The sequence below is a fragment of the Mustela erminea genome, chromosome 19, assembly GCF_009829155.1.
Source record: "Mustela erminea isolate mMusErm1 chromosome 19, mMusErm1.Pri, whole genome shotgun sequence".
NCBI classification, from domain to species: Eukaryota; Metazoa; Chordata; class Mammalia; order Carnivora; family Mustelidae; genus Mustela; species Mustela erminea.
Genome location: NC_045632.1, coordinates 45,310,009 through 45,322,647, shown reverse-complemented (window position 1 = coordinate 45,322,647; position 12,639 = coordinate 45,310,009). Strand labels below are relative to the sequence as shown.

Genomic DNA, 12,639 nt, shown 5'->3' with positions numbered 1-12,639 from the left:
ATATGATTTACCTATTATCACTAGCATCAAGCAAATAAGATGAAATAGAACCTAGGAAAAAGATCATGTATGCCAAGAATGAGTGCCAAATAAGAAATAACAAGTCCAGAAATCCAGCATGAACAGCAGAAGCAGAAAGTGACTACAAAGGTTTTGGTTATTCAATACAGCATTAGACCAGAAGAGGACCGCCTCTTGGTGGATATCTGGTCTTATAGGAGAAAGCAACCTACTATTATTTATTTTTAAGCAGAGAAACCAAAGTTGAGATGGTCAAACATGGTATAAATAGTTCCATAAGCATCTTGCCATTATTCTGAGACTGAGCAGGACATGGACATTAGGAGCTTGTGGAAGGAAAAAGCATTTTAATTGAAGACAACAGTTGTTTTAAAAGGGCAATAAATAGTTACTGATCAAATTACTGGTCACTGTACAAACCAGATTTAACAATCATTTTCTAAAACCAAGGTAGAAGGATCTTGCCAAATGCATGAAGCAGAACAAGAGTAAGTTTTAAAAATAAAATGTGAACTACGGAACCTGGTTGGCTCAGCAGGACAAGCACACAATTCTTTTTTTTTAAAAGTAATGATGATTATTTATTTATTTATTTATTTATTTTATTTGACAGAGATCACAAGTAGGCAGAGAGGCAGGCAGAGAGAGAGAGAGAGAGAGGAGGAAGCGGGCTCCCCGCCGAGCAGAGATTTTGTTGTGGGGCTCAAAACCAGGACCCTGGGATCCTGACCTCAGCCGAAGGCAGAGGCTTTAACCCACTGAGCCACCCAGGTGCCTCCACAATTCTTAATCTAAAGTTTGTGAGTTTGAACCCCATGCTAGGTATAGAGATTACTTAAAATGAATATATGAAGGGGTGCCTGAGTGGTTCAGTCTGTTAAGCATGTGACTCTTGCTTTCAGCTCAGGTCATGATCTCAGGATCACAGGATCAAGCCCCATCATGGGGCTCATGCTCAGCGTGGAATCTGCTTAAGATTCTCTCTCTCCCTCTCCTTCTACCCCTCCCGCTCATGTTCTTTCTCTCTAAAATATAAAATTTTTTTAAACGAATAAATCAATTTTAAAATAAAAAGCATAGCATGAGCCTTAAAAGTTTGTTTCATTAAAATTACAGTTATTGAAACATGGGGAGATTAAGAAGAGTTAAGGACAGGGTAACCAAAACCAGGAAAAAAGAAAACTAATAGGCAGTGAATGAAAAATAATTCAGAACAGAGTCTGGAGCAAGCTGAGCCCTGAGCTCTACTTCTGTTTTTGAGCCATTATAAAGATAATAACACCTTATGGAGTATTACTCAGCCTCAAAAAAGAAATAAAGCCTGCCATTTGTGACAACATGCATGAACCTGGAGGACATGATGCTAAGTGAAATAAGCCAGTCACAGAAGGACAAATGCACGTGATTCTAGTTACATGAGATATCTAACACAGTCGAAATATAGAAGCAGAGAATAGAATGATGGTTGCCAGAAGCTGGGGAGAGGAAAGAGGGGGAATTGTTTTTCAATAGGTACATGAAGTTTCCATTATGAATACATTCTAAGGTCTGCTGTGCAACATACTACAGTTAATAAGAGAGTATTGATATTGTGCACTTTAAAATATTTTAAATGTTCTTGCCAAAGAAATCCACAAAAGCATACAAAGATATTAGAGGTGACTGCTATGTTTAGCACCTTGGTTGTGGTGATGGTATCACGGATGTACATATATGCCTAACCTCATTAAGATGTATACATTAAATGTGTGCAATTCTTTTTTAAGATTCTAATTTTTGTGTGTGGTTTTCTTTTCTTTTTTTCAGTGTTCCAAGATTCAATGAGATTCTATTTTAAAGTAATCTCCACACCCAACATGGGGCTCAAACTCACAACCCTGAGATAAAGAGTCATACTCTCTACCTACTTAGCCAGCCAGGTGTCCCTGTAATTTTTTTTGTAGATCACTAATACCTCAATAAACTTGAAAAAGGGAAAAGAAAACACCTTGCTGACTACAAAGCCCTCAGTATTATCTAACATAAGCACTCTCAGACAGAAGGTGCCTATGACAAGCACCTGATCCTTTTCTCCAGACTTAATGTTTAGTGCTTCCTTCCATGTACACACTGCATTCAAAATGAGATTTTTAGCCATAAGGCACATAAGAACATTACTTTAAAGAAAGATCGCTCAGGAGCGATCTTAAAAATAAGCCAGCCAGTAGGGTATACAACTTTAATCTTGGGATCGTGAGTTTGAGCCTGACATTGGGCAGAGATTACCTGAAAATTGAATGGATGAATGAAGAAAATAGAAAGAGATGTTGCTCAAATGCAAACATCCTTTAGAAGAAAATTCAAGTCTACTTCGTTTGGACTGGTCATAAAGACTTCCTCTTCTATACAGTTCATAATTTATACATTATACACTGATTTAAAAGAAAGATAAAAGGGGCGCCTGGGTGGCTCAGTCATTAAGCGTCTGCCTTTGGCTCAGGTCATGATCCCAGGGTCCTGGGATCAAGCCCCGCGTCAGGCTCCCTGCTTGGCAGGAAGCTTCCTTCTCCCTCTCCCACTCCTCCTGCTTATGTTCCCTCTCTTGCTGTCTCTCTCTCTGTCAAATAAATAAATAAAATCTTTAAAAAGATTTAAAAAAATAAAAGAAAGATAAATAACAATAGCTTTATTTTTGGAAACAGACTAACTCTAGAGATTTCCAACATTTTTATTCTCAAAAATTATAATTTTGTCTGATACACAAATGGTATTTATTAAAATGTCATTTCTCCATTTTGAAGCCATCAGCAGTGTATATTATAAGTATATGTACAATGTCCATTAGACATGTGCATGTTAAGAATAGCTCAAATCCCTTGGGTGCCTGGGTGGCTCAGTCAGTTAAGCATCTGCCTTTGGCTCAGGTCATGATCTCAGGATCAAGTCCCACATCGGATTCCCTATCAAGCAGAGAGGCTGCTTCTCCCTCTCCCTCCATCTCTGCCCCCAGTCTGTGCTTGCTCTCTCTCTCTATCTCTCTCAAATAAATAAATAAAATCTTTTTTTAAAAAAAAAAAGAAAGAATAGCTCAAAGCCCACAGTTAATTCCCTCTCAGACTTCTAGAAATTGAGCAGAAGGGACAAGGTGCATATATGTGTGTCTATGTGTGTGACCAAGGTGGTAACCAATGATGTCTTAAAGCATGGCTCAACCTTTTGAAAACAGGAAGATAAAACTTGACTTAATAAAGTAAACATCTATTTTTATTTTCCTAAGTGACTTAGATTATAGTCACAGTGTCCAAGATTACCCAGGTTATTTTATAATACACTTTATAAATCTAATTTATATAGCCAAAACCTAAAAATGACAACAGAGCTAACTGCAATATGTTTCAGGGATTTTAGTGACCCTGAATCTCCCTTTCCACCAAAAAGAGAGAGACCTGCATGCATTATGACTCAGAGTGTCAAGACCAGAGGCTGGCAAACTTTTCCTAAGAAGGGCCAAATAGTAACTATTCTCTTCTTTGTAGGCCATATGGTCTCTGCCCAGTTACTCAACCTTGTCCTTGGAGCAAGGAAACAGCAGCTGTGTTCCAAAAGAACTTTACTTTCGGGGGCATTGGGTGGCTCAGTTGGTTAAGTGTCTGCCTTTGGCTCAGGTCATGATCCTAGGGTCCTGGGATGGAGACCCACATTGGGTTCATTGCTCAATAGGGAGCCTGCTTCTCCCTCTCCCACTGCCCCTCAACACCCTGCCCCCACAACTCGTGCTCTTTCTCTCTCTCTCTCACTCGCTCTCTCAAATAAGTAAATGAATATAATCTTAAATTTTTTTTTAAAGATTTCATTTATTTATTTGACAGAGAGAGATCACAAATAGGTGGAGAGGCAGGCAGAGAGAGAGGAAGGGAAGCAGGTTCCCTGCTGAGCAGAGAGCTGGATGGGGGGCTTGATCCCAGACCCTGGGATCAGGACCTGAGCCGAAGGCAGAGGCTTTAACCCACTGAGCCACCCAGGCACCCCCTATAATCTTAAATTTTTTTTAAAAAATCACTTTGTTTACAAAAACAGGAGGTGGTTAGATTTGGCCCATGGGTTTTAGTTTGCCTAGCCCTATTCTAGAGGTTCACTGCTAGTAATAATTTCTACTATATTTCAACATGGCTTATCCACTTGTGGGCACATGTGATAAAATGAATTTGAGAAGGGAATGAGGATATAGAAGCAAAAAAGAAAATGGTCGTAGGAAAATAAGACGAAAGTCTACATAGTTACTAAATAACTCTAAGCAGCCTACAAGTCAAAACGGAAAGAGTGACATGTCTGCTGGGTTGTCGTAGAGAGAATAATGACTCTCTGAAGATGTCTGTGTCCTTTTCCCTAGAACCTATGAATATACTGGATTACACTGCAAGGGGGTTTGAAGGTTGTGGATGGAATTAAAGTTGCTAACAGCTGACCTCAAAATAGAAAAATTATTCTAGATTACCTGGGTAGGCTCCATGTAATCACAAGGATCATTTAAATGTGGCAGAGGGAGGAACCAGAAAGTTGGAATCATGACAAAGACTAGACTGACTACTGCTGGCTTTGAAGATGGTCAAGAGACCATGAGTCAGGGAATGTGGGCAGCCTCCAGAGGATGGATAAGGCAAGAAAAGGATTCTCCAGCAGAGCCTCTAGGATAAACAGAGCCCTGTCAACACTTTGATTTTAGCCCAGGGAGACCCATCTCAGTCTTCTGACCACCAGAACTATATGGTAGTAAATGCACATTGTTTAAGTCTGCCAGGTTTGTGGTAATTTGTTATAGCAGACAGAAGAAATTAATATGTAGGTCCAAAACAGAATGTAGAAATTTCTTTGTGGGTCTTTGTATTACGTGACAATGTAGATTACACACTGAATGAGATGCCCACAATGAATGTAATCCAAGTTCCCTGTTCTTCTTTCCTGAAATAACCCTTGAGTAGGCTAATGGCACAGCAGCAAATCAGCAGAGCAAATGGTCTTCTGTAAGGAGACAACACCATAAGATCCATTCTCTAAGAGCCTGGCTTCATGTAAGGATCGAAGTTAGAATATCCATATATAATATTCTATGAAGTGTGGTGTTATGACATGTCAAGAAAAGAAGAAATCTGTGTTCACATATGTGTAGGAGAGATCATTCAAAATTAAAGTTGTTTTTATTTAAAGCTTCTCTGAACCTTTAACATGCTCATGCGAATCTCCAAGGAGACAATAATATATACGGGCCCTCTCGCCATAAATCCTTTTTCTCTTCCAGGACTATCAGGAGCATAGAATCCTGCATAACCCATTTTGGAAAACTTTGACATGCAGCAATGGGCAAACCCAAAAGCCTCTTAGGGAATTCTTACATGCTCTCCAGGTGTTAAGGAAACTAACGCCCAATGAAATTAAGTGATCGATCCCTAGAGCTGCCCACTGTGATTAATTCACAAGGGTCTCAGCCTCACAGCCATTCTGTAAGCATCGAGGCTGAGCCTCCCCTCTGTTTAGGATGAGCTTCAGGGCTCCCCCCTCAGCAGGGCATGTACTAACTGTAGAAGTAGGCATGCCTGTACTTGTGGGATACCCACTAGAATAACCATTATGTTTGTAGCATGTATGTCTGGATTCAAAACCCTCTCTTTAGCAGAGTTTCAAAGTCTACAGTATTAGCGCAGAAGAAAGGAACATAACACAGCTATTTGGTTTTTTTGGCGGTGGGGGTATCTTAGCCTTGGCCTATCTCATTCATCACCCTGGCGAGAAAAGAGCCTTTTTGTACACTTCTAGGAAGGGGGGCTCAATTTTTAGCATCTCTATTTAGAGAAGAGAAAATGGGATGCTACCAGAGACATATTACACCTTTTCCTTTAAGTTATATATTTTTTATTTTAATTGGTTTCCAAACTTCATTTTTTGTTCCAAGATAAATGTAGACTGTGTTGTTAAATGTCAAGAAATGAAAGCTAATCTACAAAGTGGCCCAGCAGTGTATTTTCTGTTCCTGTACCATAGCAAAGGAAATATCATCAGCAGCCACTAAAGGTTTAGGAACTGCTAACATAAAAATTTCTTCTTCTGCTAGCCCCCCAAATTTCCACAATATTTGTACTTTTGCCCTTAAGACAATAAGCTTTTTTTCAGCTGCAAGCCCCAAATCCATAAGAGAACATGTAATTTCAGAGGACGTGTGACACCGTGACAAACACAGTTTAGTGAGTTTAACACAAATCAACCCATTTAAAATGATTCAAGAAATATTTGCCAAATGATTGATGCTGGTTGTCCCAAAACATAATAAACTAAACCTAGAGGCACAAATTTAGGAGAGATTATCCTGATACCACTGCATTTCTTCCAATTCAAAATATCAAGAGAAGATCTAGTTACTTGAAAACCTAAGGTTCTAGGTTCTATTGTGCAGACTACAGTGGTTGCACACCCTATGCCATGAGGACAGGAACATTTTAGGAAGCCCCCAACTTTCTAAATTCACTCAACACATGCCAGGAAGCAGCCACATAATCGCGTGGGACTGATTTCCTGGGGTCACTAGCTTTGCTGCAAGGTCAAGGAGTGGTAGGGGTCAGGGGGAGTAGCAGGCACATTTTCTAACAAGTGAGGGAACAGGGTAGGCACCATGCAGATGCCTGGTTGGCTGTGGCAGAAATTAGGCCTGTGTTCCTATCCCCTCCTACTCCCCGTTCCCCCATCTGCTCAGCATCTAACCAGCTAACTCACTCAGATGCAGAGCTAACAGGGTCGGGAGTCAGAGAGATGGGCTGGGCACAGCATGGCAGGAGTTCTGTGTTATAAGTCAGATGGTATAAATAAAATTTCTGAGAGTTTCCTGGAGTTTTTAATTTTCTTAAGAAACCATGGAAAACATAACTATGAAGTTTCATTAGCAAAGCTTTCCCAGCTCTGGAGACATACAGTCTTTAAGAAGCAGAAACAAGGCTTCTGCATCCCAATAGTCCCAAGCTAGAACTGCAGACTGAAAGCTGCTTGCATCTTAGCATCCATGAGCAGGGCATGTGAATTAAGGTTTCAGTGATCACCAACTAACACCATGTGGTCCCCTAGTAACCCACTTGAAGCCACTACATAAGAAGTATAATGCAAATCAATTCTGTAGCAGATATAATTCTGAGCTACAAACCCTTCAAAAAATTTTAAGGATTTGTTTCACACCTTCCAAAAATGAACGTGAAACCATCTCCTATTTTGTAGTTGGTAATTGTTTGCAAAAATGGCTACAATAATTCCTCCCCATTCCTTTGCAATGCAACTTTGCAATGCAACTCTGCAACTCTGCAGCTCCCCCATCAAGAAGTGTTTTGGGGTAAGGTACCTGGGTGGCTCAGTTAAGCATCTGACTCTTGGATAAGGCTCAGGTCCTGATCTCATGGTTCATGAGATGGAGCCCCACATCGCCCTCCATACTCAGTGGCAGCCTGCTTGGATATTCTTTCCTTCTGCCCTTTCCCCACTCAGGCTCTCTCTCTCTCTCTCCCTGCCAAATAAATAAATAAATATTAAAAAAAAAAAAAAAGATTTTTTAAAAAGACCTTTTAAGTACAGGCTTTTAAAAAAGACCTCTTAAGGGGCACCTGGTTGGCTCAGTCGTTAAGCATCTGCCTTTGGCTCGAGTCATGATCCCAGGGTCATGGAATCAAGCCCTGCATGGGGCTTCCTCCTCAGTGGGAAGCCTGCTTCTCCCTCTCCCACTCCCCCTACTTGTATTCCCTCTCTCGCTATCTCTTTCCCTCTCTCTCTGCCAGATAAATAAATAAAAGACCTCTTAAATACGGTCTTGGCCATGTGACTTTCTTGGCCAAAAGGGTATCTCTGAACATGATACAGGCAGAGACTGGAAGGGCACTGGCACACTGGGAATTTGCCTTTTTGGATTGCCATGATGCAAATAACCTCTAGCTAGATGTTGGAAACATGGACCAGCCAATAGCTAGGGCCAGCGACATGTGAGCAAGGTTATTTTAGACCATCTCCTCCACTATAGCCATCCAAGCCCAGGTGAGACCTACTAGCAGCACTGGCCAGCAGAGAGCCAGTCCTGATTGCTACTTTAAAGACTGGCAAGTAAATTATATGGTTATTGTTTTAAGCTTTTATAGTTTAGGGTGATTTGTCACTCATCAATAGATAACTGACACATCAATCCATTCTTCCCCATTTTAGACTAAATGTCATAAAATAAAAAGTACAGAACAGTTACCCACAAACATTGAAAGGTTTCTCACTTGTTCACCAACATATGTACATGGGGTCTCTCAGTTGTAAACACAAATCAGAGTGGGTTCTTGCTGCTGCTACTGATCTTGCTATGTATCTTAGTCAGTCAAAATAAGTGTTCTCTAAAGTGGTCCTGGTGATATTACCTGCTATTTTCTAAGAACTACCCTAGAAAAAGTAGCTAAATCAGCAAACCTCAAGAAGCCCCCATCATCTCCCACCACAAGTGAACAAAAAAGCCCAGGACTTGGTGAAACCCAAATATTGTAGTACTTTTTATATAAAAATATTGACTAAAGGAGTCCAATGAGTTTAAACTTTACTACCCATGAAAGAGTAGTATTATATCCAATCTTGAAGGTGCAAAAATTAGGACTATGGGATTTTAAATAAAACAGACAGGGGTTCACATCTTGACTCTACCATTTAATATCTGTAGAACATGAGTATTAAAAATACTTATAATAATAGATAAAACTAAGTGTTTGTTATATATCCAATATTTTACCCAATAACCAATATCATGTAATTCTTTTTTTTAATTAACATATAAGGTAATATTTGTGCCAGGTCTGTACAGGTCTGTGAATCATCAGTCTTACACAATTCACAGCACTCACCATAGCACATACCCTCCCCAGTGTCCATAACCCAGGCACCCAATCCATCCCTCTTACCACCCAGCAATTCGCAGGTTGTTTCCTGAGATTAAGAGTCTCATGGTTTGTCTCCCTCCCCGGTTCCATCTTGTTTCATTTTTTTCCCTCCCTACTCTCCACGAACCCCCGCCCTGCCTCACAAATTCATCATATCAGAGAGATCATATTCTTATAATATTTCTGTGGGATAAGTTCTATTAATATTCCCATTTTTACACTGAGGCTTAGGGAGATTAAGTGACTTCACAAGAAAATACCAGGTACATGATAGAGCCCAGATTTGAACTCAGGCAGTATGACTCCAGAGAGGATCTTCTATCCATCCCACTGTGACATGCTATCTCTCAAATTACATAACCAAGTCACTCATTCTTCGTTAACTTTTCATTTACTGAGTTAGTTATTCATTGATTCAGTCATTCTAAAAATATTTAAGGAGCACCTCTTACATGCAAGGGTTTGAAGTGCTGGGGAATCAATAATGATGTGGTCCCTGCCTTAATAGGGTTTTAGGTTTAGTGGGTAAAGGAGATTATAATCAAATAACTCAGTCTCTTCTCGTATCAGCATACTCTGAACCCTATTTTTAGACCATCCTTTTTCTACTGAAGAGCTGCACCATTCCTTAGCCTGAAATCCTTCTCTAGGATTCCAGTGGTTTCAAACTGTGCCCACAAATTATTCAACATTCTTCCCTGAAAGAAGTGGAACTTTATTCTCCTCTTTTGAGTGTGGGCTGGACGTACTGACATGCTTCTAACAAATAGAACACAGTAAAGTAACAGGAAGGAAGGCATCTGTCGGTGAGAGGAGGCAGGAACTCTTCCCTAAAACTTTAAGAGTTCCATTTTTTAAGAGATTCCTAGAGATCAGAGCAATATTCAAATGAGAAGCTACAGAGGGGACCCCAAGGATTAGAATGGGGGTAGCACTGTGTCTTTTTTACATGAATGTACCAAGCTAGATATACAGTTGGATCCCAACGAAACTGGGCTTCTACTTCATCTCCTAATTATGGCAATTCTTGAGGTAGAGAAGAAAAGAGAGGGAATTCAGTGAAGACTTGAAAGAAGTAACTAGTTTTTAAAGGGTCAGGAGATTTCAACACACTAATGAAGCCTGTCTTTCTCTCTCTCTCTAACTACTGGTGGGACATCATGCAGTTTTATATACTCTTGAAATCATTACAAGAGAATCACAGATTGACATGGGTATTGGCTGAGTCATAAGCAAATGAGGAAGTACAGAAATGTCTCCCCCAACCTCTGTATATTTTTAATTGCAAGAATTACTCTTCCTTGGGAAAAAGTAATTACTGCCATTGCTCAAATGAATTACCATACCATATCTTTGTCCAAGTGTAAATACTTTAGGATCTATATGTTAGAGTTCACAATGGAACACTTTACTCATCTGATTTTAAGGGGAATGTGAATTAGACTAGGGATTTTTGTAGGTGAGAATTTCAATGAAAATATGCCCTTTCATTTCCAGAGCATCAGCACTTAATTGTCTAATTATTCCTGGCATGAAAGAAGAGAAATTAATATACAATTGAGGTAGAAAGGCAAGCTAACTGAGCTCCAAATGAAAAAATGTTTTGAATTGTATAAATAGTTTTGAACTATGCCGTTGTATTTTGGCTGGCAAACAATAAGATTCTTAACATGTGAAATTAGACCCATTGATGAAACTAAAGAGGATCGCAAACAAATGCCAAGTTGTTCAGCAAGAAATCTCGAAAATTTTGGCACGAAGCTACAATTCTCTTGAGGACTCCACAGGTCTCAGAAAGTAAAGTTAGCAGTAACTACTCAGCAATCAGGAAAGATAAGGGCTTCTAGGAGGACAGAGAGCCCTTGAGTTCTATCAGCTTATAATAAATAGCACTTCAAAAGTAGCACTTTTCAGAGATAATATATAAATATTTTAAGTAGCGAAGCATAGGTGTGGACTATTTTTTTCTGTACCACGTCCAGAAAATTTGCACATACACATCAAATTCTGCATCTAGGGAATCTTTTTTATTGTGATGTTTGCATTTTTAAACAACGTGCCTGACCTATTTGGGGGTTAATATAACTAAATGGAGCCTATTTGCTGTTTATTATTTATAAAAGGTTCACTTTGGATTAGAGCTTCTCGAGACATCTATGTTTGAGCTGCATCATGAAGATAGCTCCCAAGCCTGTAGCAGGCAAGAAAGTGACAAGTGAGAATACAGACTGGCCTCCAGCCTGCTCTAGAAAGTATTGGATGAAAGTTGGGCTCTTTTACTTCGCATAAAGGCCACACTCTGGCCTCTGTCTAATAAACACAAACTCGGGTTTATCAGTCACATAAAGGAAGCTCTGTAAGTCAGTGCAAAATGCTCTTCTTCCAAGTGAGGAGCTCGATTACAATAGACAAAATAAAATGCCAGGTTTCCATTTAAGAGAAGATCTTAGAAATCCTTTGCCTATCACGGCTACTAAAAGAATCAACCTGTGAGTCTGCACGTCTCCTGACTGATTGCAACACACCCACAAGTGGCTCCCAAGGTGAGAAGAAACAAAAGAAAATAATAAATCAATTAGTACCACAGTGAGCTTGCTATCAATCCTGTCTCTCTTGCAGGCCAACTCTGGACAAGATCATGGCTCCCATCTTACAGACTCAAATAAAATACGTATGTTAGCAGGTTCTTTGGGTGGAAAGGAGAAATAGTGAGAGCAAGGAAGGCCCCTCTGAGCAGTTTCCCAAGTCTCCGTGCTGGGGATATGAACTTCTCTTCTTTGTCATTATGGTAATGAATGCTGGAAGCTTTCCAGAATACAAAGTCAACTTGACAGTGACAAATATGAAATGAAAGGCCACATGATGATTAAGCCATTGACTGACCCCCGGAAAAAAACAGCCATGATTGAGCCGAGTTTTTCATGACACTGAGGTAGTTCAGATCCATGGCTTGGCCACCTCAAAGGACAAGGTCAGCTTGCTCAGATACACAACTCTGCCTCATTACTGCAGAGCTATTTACACAAGTGATTACCAAAAAGCCATAAGTTTAAAAGTAAACTACTCTTCTCCACCAGCCCCACTCCTTCCTACCCAGCCATAGTTTTCAAGAGCTCTTCCGGCCAAATATATCTATACTTTTTTCTTTTTTTCTTGTCTAGAACAAAATGATTTCAATGCACCCACTGGCTAAGAGTAAACAAAATGTTTTATCTTGATAGATAAGAAAACAATTTTAGAGAAATTAAAGTACTTGCCCAAGACCATACAACTCTTAAATAGAAGATCTGGAATTTAAACCTGGTTTTCTGGCTGTTGGTCCTGGTCTTTCTCTAGGAAGGCAATGGAGCAGGTAGGAAAGGCACACACAAGCTTAGGTCCCAAACCTAGTTCTACTCACTAGCAGTTTTGTAACCATATGCACAACTCTTAAGCCCTCTGTGTATCAGTTTATCTCCAAAACAGACATCATACCACCGATACCCTCTTCTCCCAGGGCTTTTATTAAACCTTCAACTGTCATTGGCTGATGGATGCTCCCAGTAGCACAAACATACAGCAATTCTGGCTTGCCCTACATGCTGGCCAAGGTGAGCATACAATCAGAGAAAACTGTGCTCTGACAGACAGTCACAGCTGTTCTCAATAAGCAGCCTTTGGTGTCAAGAGGTCAGTGCCCTTAGGATATGGCTGGGACACCACCAGG

General features: G+C 40.0%; 1 protein-coding gene across 1 annotated transcript in view; it reads right to left on the bottom strand.

The window, feature by feature from the left end:
• LOC116579026 (basic proline-rich protein-like) overlaps nucleotides 1-12,639 on the bottom strand; it is an 822,180-nt gene that overhangs the window by 574,831 nt on the left and 234,710 nt on the right. The window lies entirely within an intron of this gene.